At 36.7% G+C, this 12,595-nt stretch overlaps 1 long non-coding RNA gene across 1 annotated transcript in view; it reads right to left on the bottom strand.

The window, feature by feature from the left end:
• The window catches only part of LOC130454562 (uncharacterized), an 81,885-nt gene extending 70,082 nt beyond the window's left edge, over positions 1-11,803 (bottom strand). The window contains exon 1 of the long non-coding RNA XR_008912190.1: positions 11,673-11,803. This is a non-coding gene — a long non-coding RNA (uncharacterized LOC130454562). The remainder of the gene's footprint in view (positions 1-11,672) is intronic.
• Positions 11,804-12,595: the final 792 nt, after the last annotated feature.

Here is a 12,595-nt window from a genome sequence, read left to right on the forward strand (position 1 = left end):
AATTCTTTCCATTGGAATTTCATTTTCTATGTTTAGAAGTTCTAGTTCTTCGATTACTTCCTTCCTTGTGGTGTTGGGTTTTTTTGTCCTGTTATGTTCTTTTGGAAGACCTCTGTTCCTTAGGTGGCATCTCTGACTTCAGGATCCCTATATTTTACTTGCATAATTAGTGAAAATATTTTATTTTAGTATTCTCATTGCTTTGGGTTGGGTTTTTTTGTTTTGTTTTGTTTTGCTTTGCTTTTCTACTTTTAGGTTGAGCTTCATTTCAGTGAATTTGTATTAGCATCCTATTGCTCTTTCTCTTCTTTGTTGAAGTTTGTCATTGCAGATTCTTTTTTTTTCTCTTTTGTTCATTATTTTTGCTATATAAGACATAAATTCTGCTCCTTAATTTCATTTCTCTATTTAAACCACTAAGGAATAGTGTGGAGACTTCTGGGTAAGCATGGCTACAATCTAGATGCGACTTGCTTCCTCTCCCCGGCACCAAACAAAATAGACTACCTCAAAAGAACATAAAAATCACCTTTGGACGAACGGAGGGACTCTCCAGCACCCCACAGAAATGAAGGTACGTGGGGTTTGAACATTCCCACCCTATAAGGAGGAGGAAAAGCTCGCACAAAAACGTGAACTGAGCCACCTCTCCCCCACTCCCCCACCAAAGCAGAGTAAGCTATCAGAGCTCTCACTGGGACAGCAAGTAAGTGAGGAGCGTCTCTGTCTGGGGGGGGAGGGGGGGATATGAAAGAAAGGGATAAGGAGATAAATCTTATCTTTTTCTTTAAGTCAAACTCTCTTCTATAAGGACAACATTTATATCAAATTACATATATATTAATATGTGTGGAAAATGTATTGTATAACTCAAAAATTGTATGCATCATAAGAGTAGTTAGAAGAATCATACATAGGGAAAGATTGGGGCATCAAGAAGATTTGGTGAAAGGGGGGGCAAAGAAAGAAAAAGGGAGGGGGGAAGCATTTATAATACTAACATTTACTTCAACAAATGGGGGGGGACTAAATAGAATAATCTTTCCCATACAAAGATACACATGGGAAGGGGAGGGGAAGAACTCTCATATGAGAAGGAGAGGAAGAGAGGGTGAAGTAGAATTACTTAAACCTTACTCTCAGTGAAATCAAATCTGAGAGGGAAGAACATCGAGATCCAGTGGGATCCTGAATTCTATCTTATCCAACAGGGTAAGAAAGAAAGGAAAATCAAGGAGGGGGAGGGGGAAAGGAGTATAAAAAGGGAGGGGCTAGAAAGGGAAGCATATCAAGGGAGGGGACTAGGGGGACTGACCTAAAGTAAATCACTGGTTCAAAAGGAGATAGCTAAAGAAGAAAGGTCAGAACTAGGGGAAGATATCAAAATGTCAGCGAATCCACAAGTGACAATCATAACTTTGAACGTGAATGGGATGAACTCATCCATAAAACGTAGACAAATAGCAGATTGGATTAGAACCCAAAACCCTACCATTTGTTGTCTTCAAGAAACACATATGAGGTGGGTTGATACTCACAAGGTTAGAATTAAATGATGGAGTAAGACCTTTTGGACCTCAACTGATAGAAAGAAGGCAGGAGTTGCAATCATGATATCTGAAAAAGCCAAAGCAAAAATTGACCTGATCAAAAGGGATAGGGAAGGTAAATATATTCTGCTAAAAGGGAGTATAGACAATGAGGAAATATCACTAATCAACATGTATGCGCCAAATGGTATAGCATCCAAATTTTTAATGGAGAAACTAGGAGAATTGAAAGAGGAAATAGACAGTAAAACCATATTAGTGGGAAACTTGAACCAACCACTATCAATTTTAGATAAATCAAACCAAAAAATAAATAAGAAAGAGGTAAAAGAGGTGAATGAAATCTTAGAAAAATTAGAGTTAATAGACATATGGAGAAAAATAAATAGGGACAGAAAGGAATATACCTTCTTCTCAGCACCACATGGCATATTCACAAAAATAGATCATACAGTAGATCACAGAAACATGGCACTCAAATGCAGAAAATCAGAAATAATAAATGCAACCTTTTCAGATCATAAAGCAATAAAAATATTGATCAGAAAGGGTACATGGAGAGCCAAATCAAAAATTAATTGGAAATTAAATAATATGATACTCCAAAATCGGTTAGTTAGAGAAGAAATCATAGAAACAATTAATAATTTCATTGAGGAAAATGACAATGGGGAGACATACTTTCAAACCTCATGGGATGCAGCCAAAGCAGGACTTAGAGGAAAATTCATATCCATGAGTGCATATATTAACAAATTAGGGAGGGCAGAGATCAAGGAATTGGAAATGCAAATCAAAAAACTTGAGAACGAACAAATTAAAACCCCCCAGAAGAAAACCAAACTAGATATCCTAAAAATTAAGGGAGAAATTAATAAAATCAAAAGTGATAGAACTATTGAGCTAATAAACAAGACTAGAAGCTGGTACTTTGAAAAAACAGACAAAATAGACAAAGTACTGGTCAATCTAATTTAAAAAAGGAAAGAAGAAAGGCAAATTAACAGCATCAAGGATGAAAAGGGGGACCTCACCTCCAACGAAGACGAAATTAAGGCAATCATTAAAAACTACTTTGCCCAACTATATGGCAATAAATATACCAACCTAGGTGATATGGATGAATATCTACAAAAATATAAATTGCCTAGACTAACAGAAGAAGAAATAGATTTCTCAAATAATCCCATATCAGAAACAGAAATCCAACAGGCCATCAAAGAACTTCCTAAGAAAAAATCCCCAGGGCCTGATGGATTCACCAGTGAATTCTATCAAACATTCAGAGAACAACCAACCCCAATACTATACAAACTATTTGACATAATAAGCAAAGAGGGAGTTCTACCAAATTCCTTTTATGATACAAACATGGTACTGATTCCAAAACCAGGCAGGCCAAAAACAGAGAAAGAAAATTATAGACCAATCTCCCTAATGAATATAGATGCAAAAATCTTAAATAGGATACTAGCAAAAAAGATTCCAGAAAGTTATCAGAAGAGTCATTCACCATGATCAAGTAGGATTTATACCAGGGATGCAGGGCTGGTTCAATATTAGGAAAACCATCCACATAACTGACCACATCGATAAGCAAACCAACAAAAATCACATGATTATTTCAATAGACACGGAAAAATCCTTTGATAAAAGACAACACCTATTCCTATTAAAAACACTAGAAAGCATAGGAATAGAAGGGTCATTCCTAAAAATAATAAACAGTATATATCTAAAACCATAAACTAATATCATCTGCAATGGGGATAAACTAGATGCATTCCCATTAAGATCAGGAGTGAAACAAGGATGCCCATTATCACCTCTATTATTTGACATTGTACTAGAAATACTAGCAGTAGCAATTAGAGAAGAAAAAGAAATTGAAGGCATTAAAATTGGCAATGAGGAGACCAAGTTATCACTCTTTACAGATGATATGATGGTCTACTTAAAGAATCCTAGAGATTCAACCAAAAAGCTAATCGAAATAATCAACAACTTTAGCAAAGTTGCAGGATACAAAATAAACCCACATAAGTCATCAGCATTTCTATATATTTCCAACACAGCTCAGCAGCAAGAATTAGAAAGAGAAATCCATTCAAAATTACCTTAGACGAAATAAAATACCTAGGAACCTACCTCCCAAGAAAAACACAGGAACTTTATGAACACAACTACAAAACACTCTCCATACAACTAAAACTAGACTTGAACAATGGGAAAAATATTAACTACTCATGGGTAGGACGAGCCAATATAATAAAAATGACCATCCTACCCAAACTCATCTATCTATTGAGTGGCATACCCATGGAACTTCCAAAAAATTTTTTTACTGATCTAGAAAAAAAAACATTTGGAAGAACAAAGGATCAAGGATATCCAGGGAAATAATGAAAAAAAAAATACAAAGGAAGGGGTCTGCAGTCCCAGATCTCAAACTATATTCTAAAGCAGCGATCATCAAAACAATTTGGTACTGGCTAAGAGACAGAAAGGAGGATCAGTGGAATAGACTCAGGGTAAGTGACCTCAGCAAGTCAGTATATGACAAACCCAAAGATCCCAGCTTTTGAGACAAAAATCCACTATTTCATAAAAACTGCTGAGAAAATTGGAGGACAGCGTGGGAAAGATTAGGTTTAGATCAACACCTCACACCCTACACCAAGATAAATTCAAAATGGGTGAATGACTTGAACACAAAGAAGGAAACTATAAGAAAATTAGGTGAACACAGAATAGTATACATGTCAGACCTTTGGGAAGGGAAAGATTTTAAAACCAAGCAAGACTTAAAAAGAGTCACAAAATGCAACATAAATAATCTGGAATACATCAAATTAAAAAGTTTTTGTACAAACAAAACCAATGTAACTAAAATTAGAAGGGAAGCAACAAATTGGGAAACAATCTTCATAAAAACCTCTGACAAAGGTTTAATTACTCAAATTTACAAAGAGCTACATCAATTGTACAAAAAATCAAGCCATTCTCCAATTGATAAATGGGCAAGGGACATGAATAGGCAGTTTTCAGGTAAAGAAATCAAAACTATTAATAAGCACATGAAAAAGTGTTCTACATCTCTTATAATCAGAGAGATGCAAATCAAAACAACCCTGAGGTATCACCTCACACCTAGCAGATTGGCTAACATGAAAGCAAAGGAAAGTAATGAATGCTGGAGGGGATGTGGCAAAGTAGGGACATTAATTCATTGCTGGTGGAGTTGTGAATTGATCCAACCATTCTGGAGGGCAATTTGGAACTATGCCCAAAGGGTGATAAGAGACTATCTGCCCTTTGATCCAGCTATAGCACTGCTGGGTTTGTACCCCAAAGAGACAATAAGTAAAAAGACTTGTACAAGAATATTCATACCTACACTCTTTGTGGTGGCCAAAAATTGGAAAATGAGGGGATGCCCTTCAATTGGGGAATGGCTGAACAAATTGTGATATATGTTGGTGATGGAATACTATTGTGCTAAAAGGAATAATAAAGTAGAGGAATTCCATGGAGACTGGAACGACCTCCAAGAAGTGTTGCAGAGTGAAAGGAGCAAAACCAGGAAAACATTATACACAGAGACTGATACACTGTGGTACAATAGAAGGTAATGGACTTCTCCATTAGTGTCAATTCAATGTCCCTGAACAATCTGCAGGGATCTAAAAAACACTATCCACAAGCAGAGGATAAACTGTGGGAGCAAAAACACTGAGGATAAGCAACTGCTTGACTACAGGGGGGAAGGGGATATGACTGAGGAGAGACTCTAAATGAACACTCTAATGCAAATACCAATAACATGGAAATGGGTTCGAACCAAGAACATAAGTGATACCCAGTGGAATCGTGCACGGGCTATGGGAGAGGTGGTGGGAAGGGGGTGGGGAGGAGGAAAAGAAAATGATCTTTGTTTCCAATGAATAATGTTTGGAAATGACCAAATAAAATAATGTTTAAAATGAAAAAAAAAAGAGAGAGAAAATGTGAAAACTGAAAAAAGGAAAAGAAAAAAAGAATAAAGTAGATTTAAAAAAAAAGGAATAGTGTGTTGTGGTTCTTTGTTTGCAGATTCCATAGGATCCTGAGATCATTTTCCTTTATTTTTCAGCATTTATTCAGATTCCAGATATCATTTATTAGACCTGAATGCTATATTTCCTTCTACTGTTACTACTTCTTTTATGTTGATTTATCTATTTATGTTCAAGTTTTTTAGTTTTCCTCTTCCTAAAATCTTTGGTTCTTGCCGTCTCCCCCACCTTTACCCCTTAAGTTCCTTATCACTCACTTCCTGACTTCCTCCCCTCTGACTGTGGTTTCCTTGGATGCTGGATCTCCAAGTGTCTCAGCCTCCTCACACACTGGACAATTCACAGTTTAGCAGTCTAGCTCTCAGAACTCGTGTGATTTCTAGGAAGTCTGAACAGGCTCTAGACAGAAGGTAATTGGACATTTCCTACTTATATTACGCTGGGCAAATTAATTAACCTCCATTGCCTACCATTACCACTCCTCTGCCTTAGAACCAATACATAATATTGATTCTAAAATGTAAGGTAAAAGATTAAAAAATAAAAAATAAAAAGAACTCATCCAAGCTGGATGCTGTGCTCTTTCCCGCAAGTTTAACTTCATTACCCATCTCTCTGTTGTCTTGTCCTGGTGTCCTGTCCCACATCTCTGCTCTGGCTCCCTGAAAGACTGTAGATAATCTGTATGTCATAACCAGAACAAATTTCCATAGCCTACAGTGGAGCTGGAGTCTCCATGGCATTTGAAAGAAGGAGAGGGTGTCAGGTTATGGGGATCAGTTTTGTTTTAAGCCTGTATTGTGTCTGTCTGCCTTTTAGTATAGCTGATGGTAGTTTGGGAAGTAGGGAAGGGGTGCTAAGGGAGTCTAGGGTCAATAAGTGTCAGTTCATGGGTTTGGGGCATGGAGTGGAGTTTCTTTTCCTTTTTTTTGGCTCCTATGTGTCTGAGACAATGGAGACAGCTGAACTTGCTTTATCTTTGGCTCATAGTTCTGTTTTGGAGTGGTTTGAGACATCATGGGTCAAAGAAAATGTCTCACATGATCTATAAGTTTTGTTTGTCTACACAACTTTAACAAATTTTTTTTTGTTTTCTTCATTAAAGATCATTGAGGGGGCAGTTGGGTAGCTCAGTGGATTGAGAGTCAGGCCTAGAGACAGGAGGTCTTGGGTTCAAATCTGGCCTCAGACACTTCCTAGCTGGGTGATGCTGGGCAAGTCACTTGACCTCCATTGCCTAGCCCTTACCACTCTTCTGCCTTGGAACCAATATACAGTATTGATTCCAAGACAGAAGGTAAGGGTTTAAAAAAAAAAAGATCATTGACAGATTAAAAGCAAAGAGACATTGATAAATAACAGAAGAAATGAACTTGTTAATCCATCCTAGTATAGAAATTGTTTGTCATTGCATACTTGTACTTTTCACAATTATATGCAAGTTAAAAGGCTATGATACGAATGAATCTTGTTTTGTTTTTCATTATTAGATTGATTAAAACTTGAGAAACACTTTATTTTTGTATTGGTTACATTGGGGTAACTATAATCCATGGACATCTGTCATACTGACAACACCATACTGGCAAAGTCAGGCCACATTTTTTATATTGACTTTGGGATTTTTTGGTTCATACACAAATATTTGGAAAGATAAAAAAAAAAGTTAGCACACAAATATTATTCACTACAGTGATCTAACTAGTAAAATAAATAGCCAGTAAAGATGAAGGAAAATACAGATGATCTGGAACCCCTTCTTTTCTCCCAACCCAGCTGCTGCCTGGTAAAATGGATTGAATATTAGACTCCAATAGAATTGGAGTTAGGAATACCTGAGCTCCAATCTGGCCTCATACCCTTTCTAACTGAGTGATATTAGGCATATCCCTTAATTTTAGACTACCTCAGTTTCCTCAAATATAAAAGGGAGATAATAATAGCATCTATACCCCAGGGATTATGTGAAGTAATTATTTAGGGGACTTGGGTAAGACATAGGAGTCACAGAATCACATGTAGTGTCTAATGACCTGACAGTCTGAAGCTGGCATCCCCTGTCAGCTTCCTGAGCTTCTACATGCCAGAGCCAGTGCAAAGTCACCATGGAGGAAGGAGCTAGAGTATTTAAAAAAGCAAGCATGGGAAAGAGAGGGACCTTTTTACTTTTGCTCTAGAACTACTGGCTTCCTGTGCTGCTGCTTTGCTCCTTTATCTTATCTGGTCATCTCTGAACCAGCTAAATAGAGAATCAAATCTATCCCTAAAAGTCTCTCTCTCTCTCTCTCTCTCTCTCTCTCTCTCTCTCTCTCTCTCTCTCTCTCTCTCTCTCTCTCTCTCTCTCTCTCTCTCTCTCTCTCTCTCTCTCCCTCTCTGTCTCTCTCTCTCCCTCTCTGTCTCTCTCTGTCTCTCTTTCTCTCTCTCTCTCTCTCTCTCTCTCTCTCTCTCTCTCTCTCTCTCTCTCTCTCTCTCTCTCTCTTCTATATATATGTATATATATGTATATACATATATATATATATATATCTTTCCTAATAAATGCTTCTAAGTAATGTAATGAGTCTCCAGATTAATTTTTATTTATAACAGGTTACTGGAAGGATCAAATGAGATGTTTATAAAGTAAACCTTAAAGTTCTATATAAATGCTAGCTGTTGTTATTCTTTGGATTCTATTTATTATCCTCTCTGATTTCACTGTTACCCAAATTACCCAACCTGCATGTGTCAAAGACAGGACTTTAACCCTGATCTCCTTAACTGAATATGGTTATCATAAACACTGCCTCTCATTTATACCAAAGTTCATCAAATAATGTGAGAAATGACTTCTCACAGGATTGTGAATAGAACATGTTACCTTTCACCTCTAGGACTCTAATCAAATTCCAGGCATATTTGTAATGATGCAATATGGTTTTCTGCTAGTTGTTGAGTAAATACAATGAGATATGGCTTGATCTAATCGATTGTCAAGACATCAATTTACCTTGTTAAAATTCTCACATCCATAATTACTTCTCTCAACTCACCTAACCACCAGCCCAAATTTAGGTTTTCATTACCTTCTATCTGGACAACTGTCTCTGCCTTCAATCTTTCCCCCTCTACTTTATCCTCCAAATAACTGCTGAAGTGATGTTCTGAAAGTCCTTGTCTGGCTATGTTATTCCACTCTACAAGTGCCTCTATGACTTCCTACTGATGACTATCCATGATCCTGTCCTCTAGGATCAATTAAATTACAAATGTTTCTTGTTGGCATTAGCAATCAATCACAATCTTGCTCCAACCTCCTTTTCTAGGTTTATGAAACATTAGTCCCCTTCAGGCATTCTTCAGTCTAGCCAAATTGGCCTTCTTGCTGTTCCTGACACACAATATTGGTTTTTCCCATTTCTATGCCTTTCCATAGACTGGACCTCATTCCAGCACCGCACTCCATTCTCCCTTGCAATTCTCCAATTGCCTAGTTCTTTCAAAGGTTAGCTCAAGAATGACTTATTCCATGAAGTCTTACTGGATCACCTCTGAATGCTAAATGTGCTTTTGCCTAAAAGATCATTTTATGGAGAACTCACATCATGCAAGCACTCACACAGAGTTCTCAAGAGATGATACAAGAACCCTTTCAAGGTCTTCCTGAAGAATGTTAGTATCAATTGCAAAACATGGTAGACACCAACACTAGACCATCCTGCATGGCATGCCCACAGGCAAGAAGATACTGAGAAAAACAGAATTTCAATAGCTCAAAAGAAATGTGAGCTATACAAACTGAGAGACCCCTCTATCCCTAGTGTTCATATGGACTATTTGTACCCCACTTATGGGAGAACCTTCTGAGTACATTTTAGTCTGATCAAATACATTCAGACACTCTGTACATTGATTCCAGAGTGATGTCATTTTGGTCCACTTTGATGCTGAAGAATACCAACCAACTTTCTCTCTCACATAAAATTATCTCATAACTTTGTTTTTCCAACCCTTCATGACCCCATTGGGGTTTTCTTGACAAAGATACTTAAGTGATTTGCTATTTACTTCCCCATTTCATTTTACAGACAAGGAAATTGTGACATTAAATGACTTACCCAGGGTCACCCAGCTAGTGTCTGAGGTCCAATTTGAACTCTCAAACATGAGTCTTTCTGACTCCAGACCCAGCACTCTGTCCAGTGTACAATGTGCATTTGTGTAGGGTTTTTTGTTTATTTGTTTTATTTCATTTTTCTGCCCACTCTACCCCTTGCTCCCTTCGCACTGCATCCACCTCACACAAAGCTCATGGTCATTTCCTCCCTCCTTTTGCAGCCATAATAATCTACTGGGATCTCATCAACCATGATGCAAAGTACTCTAACATTTGCAATATCCTGGAAATTGTGAACAAGCTGTGCCTAGAAATGGAGGGGAACATATTCAGTCGGACAGAAGGTACCATCAGTGATTCAATCACTGGTAGAAATTCTTCTGAAGGTGAAGGAATAGATGTTAACAAATTCAATGATTGCTTTGAATCACCTGTCATTAAGTTTGGCTGCTGCTTTTTGTTATCTACACAACACCAGGACTTGGACAAACTTGTCCTGATGTCGTCTTGAGCTTTATTCATTTATTTTTGACATTGATTTATTTTGAGTGGAGGCATTGCTTTTAAAAACATGTCATGTAGGTTGCCTGAAATAAAACACATTTAACACCTTCCACCTAAAAAAAGCCAGATACAGTAAAGCCCTTTATGAGGGGAGCTACTGAAAAAATCACTACAGAAATCACTGTAGCTATAGAACAAATAAAACTAACTTAGTTGTATAAAAATTCATTAAGCATCTTGGTAGACTTTTGTGCAATCTCAGACATGTGAATGGAGATTCTTATTTTTGTAGCAGTTTCTTCATATCAATGTAGAAGCAGCATGAGAGTAACAGAGCTTCCTGCTGCCTAATGAATAGCATAGTATCACTGGGATTTTCCCAGCACTAATAATATTTATTTCCTGGTTTTGACTTTACAACACTTATACTCCCCCCAAGTTCCCTCATGTCCTATGATTCACATCTTAAAATATAAGGGGGAAAATGACAATAAAAATACATCCCTAAGAGATTTGAATTCTCATTTTTTCCCGTATAATCATTATTTTGTTTTACTCCAGTCTTTTTTATATTGATCCATATGTCAAAATGATTTTAATTATATCTACCTGCTTTAATTATACTCAATTAATTTTCTTAGAACAAAGATGAGGGTCATTGCTCTATAATTCTAATTTTCTGAATTAGTTTTTTTCTGAATGAAAAATGTGGTATATTATTTAAAGTAGGCCTGATATTTACCAATGGTTTTCAGAGGCTCAGAAAAATGCATATTTTCAAATATGCTACTTTACAGCTATAGAATTCTCATGTTTTTGCCCCAAATATGGTCACCACAGTTAAGGTTATAATAATTAGAGTATAATAAAATACTTTGTTCTGATGCCATATTCAGAAAACTCATCAAGAAAAATATAAATCCCAAGTGCCTTAATTTGTCAATTGAATGAACTGTCTACATAGAAAGCAAGAAAATGACTAGATTTATGACTTAACTGATTTATAATCACTAGCTATTTTCAACATCAGTTTTCAGGCTAATTCTCTACTACACAATATGACTTTGGCACCTCAGTGCCCAATATCAATGCATTTTATACTCCTATAGAGAGTCCCAAAAGTCAACATATGTGTGCCTTATATCTACTAAATATTTTTTTAAGTCAAATAGTATATTTTTGAGAAAAAAAGACATTAATTTATTCTAGGCTGAATTCCTAAGTTATCAAGTAGAAAGAAAGATAGATTCAATAACTTTCATTTGAAGTATATTTATCACCAAATATAGTGGCCCACACCTATAATCCCAGCTAGTGAGAAGGATGAGGCTGGTAGATCTCATGAGCTTGGCTAAACCAACTTGGTGTCTTCATAAGTTCCCACTGATATAATAGGTCCCAAGAGCCAGTGGTTACCAGATTATTATCAAGATGCTTAATGAGGATGGAACAGTAGTGGTAACTTACCATGAGTAGCCTTTCTTGCCCAAGGGAGATAGAGAGATCCAGTCTCAAAAACACAGTACAAATGTCTTGTTCAAGCCACCTGAATTAGGAAAGGTATAAATATAGAGAAGGTATTAGTCTTGACTTCACAGAACTTAGAGTCTAGGAGAACTGAATATATAAGATTTATTTATATATATATATATATTTTTATATATATATGACTTTTTATCCATAAATTTTGCAGGGTATACAGACCAAACTTCACACCAGAAACTCATCATTCATATATACATATGATATTATATATGTATGTATATATAGAAACACATACACAAGGCTTCTGTTACAGAATGTCCCAACTATGCCTTCCTTGGTAATGACATAGCTAATAGTTTATTATTTCTAGTTGTTTAAATGGGAGGTGATGGTAGAATAATTCATCTTATACTCCCATCTATCTCCTACCAGTAGTTGGATGTTCTGGGATCAACTTTCAATTGTCAAATGGAGTAGAATACACTTGATTTCTTTAGTATCACCAAAGGAATTCTTTTGATATTTCCTAGGTATCAGATGAACTAAGTGGAAGATACTCTATCCATTTAAATGGCTTAGACATCCCTGTTTCAAATTGACCCCTACTAATAGAGTGGCCAACAGAAAGTTCTATAAGGCTTTTAGCTGAGTGACCCAGCAAGAGAGCAAGTAACTAAGAAGCATGTGACCCAGTTTGACTAAAGCTAAGTCTTTTGTATTTTTGCTCTCTGACTTGTTTCCTTCCTCTGTCTTCCCTGTGCCTATTGAGGGTATAGGAATCTCACACCTTTTCTCCTGTTTTCACTTGCCTTCATTGACTTACAAGTTGAGTGGCATCTATAGACACTACTCCACTTTCTTTATAGCCTCTTGGGTTTGCTCCTGTCTACCTTTCTCCCAAGTTA

Source organism: Monodelphis domestica, chromosome 5 (assembly GCF_027887165.1).
Source record: "Monodelphis domestica isolate mMonDom1 chromosome 5, mMonDom1.pri, whole genome shotgun sequence".
Taxonomy (NCBI): Eukaryota; Metazoa; Chordata; class Mammalia; order Didelphimorphia; family Didelphidae; genus Monodelphis; species Monodelphis domestica.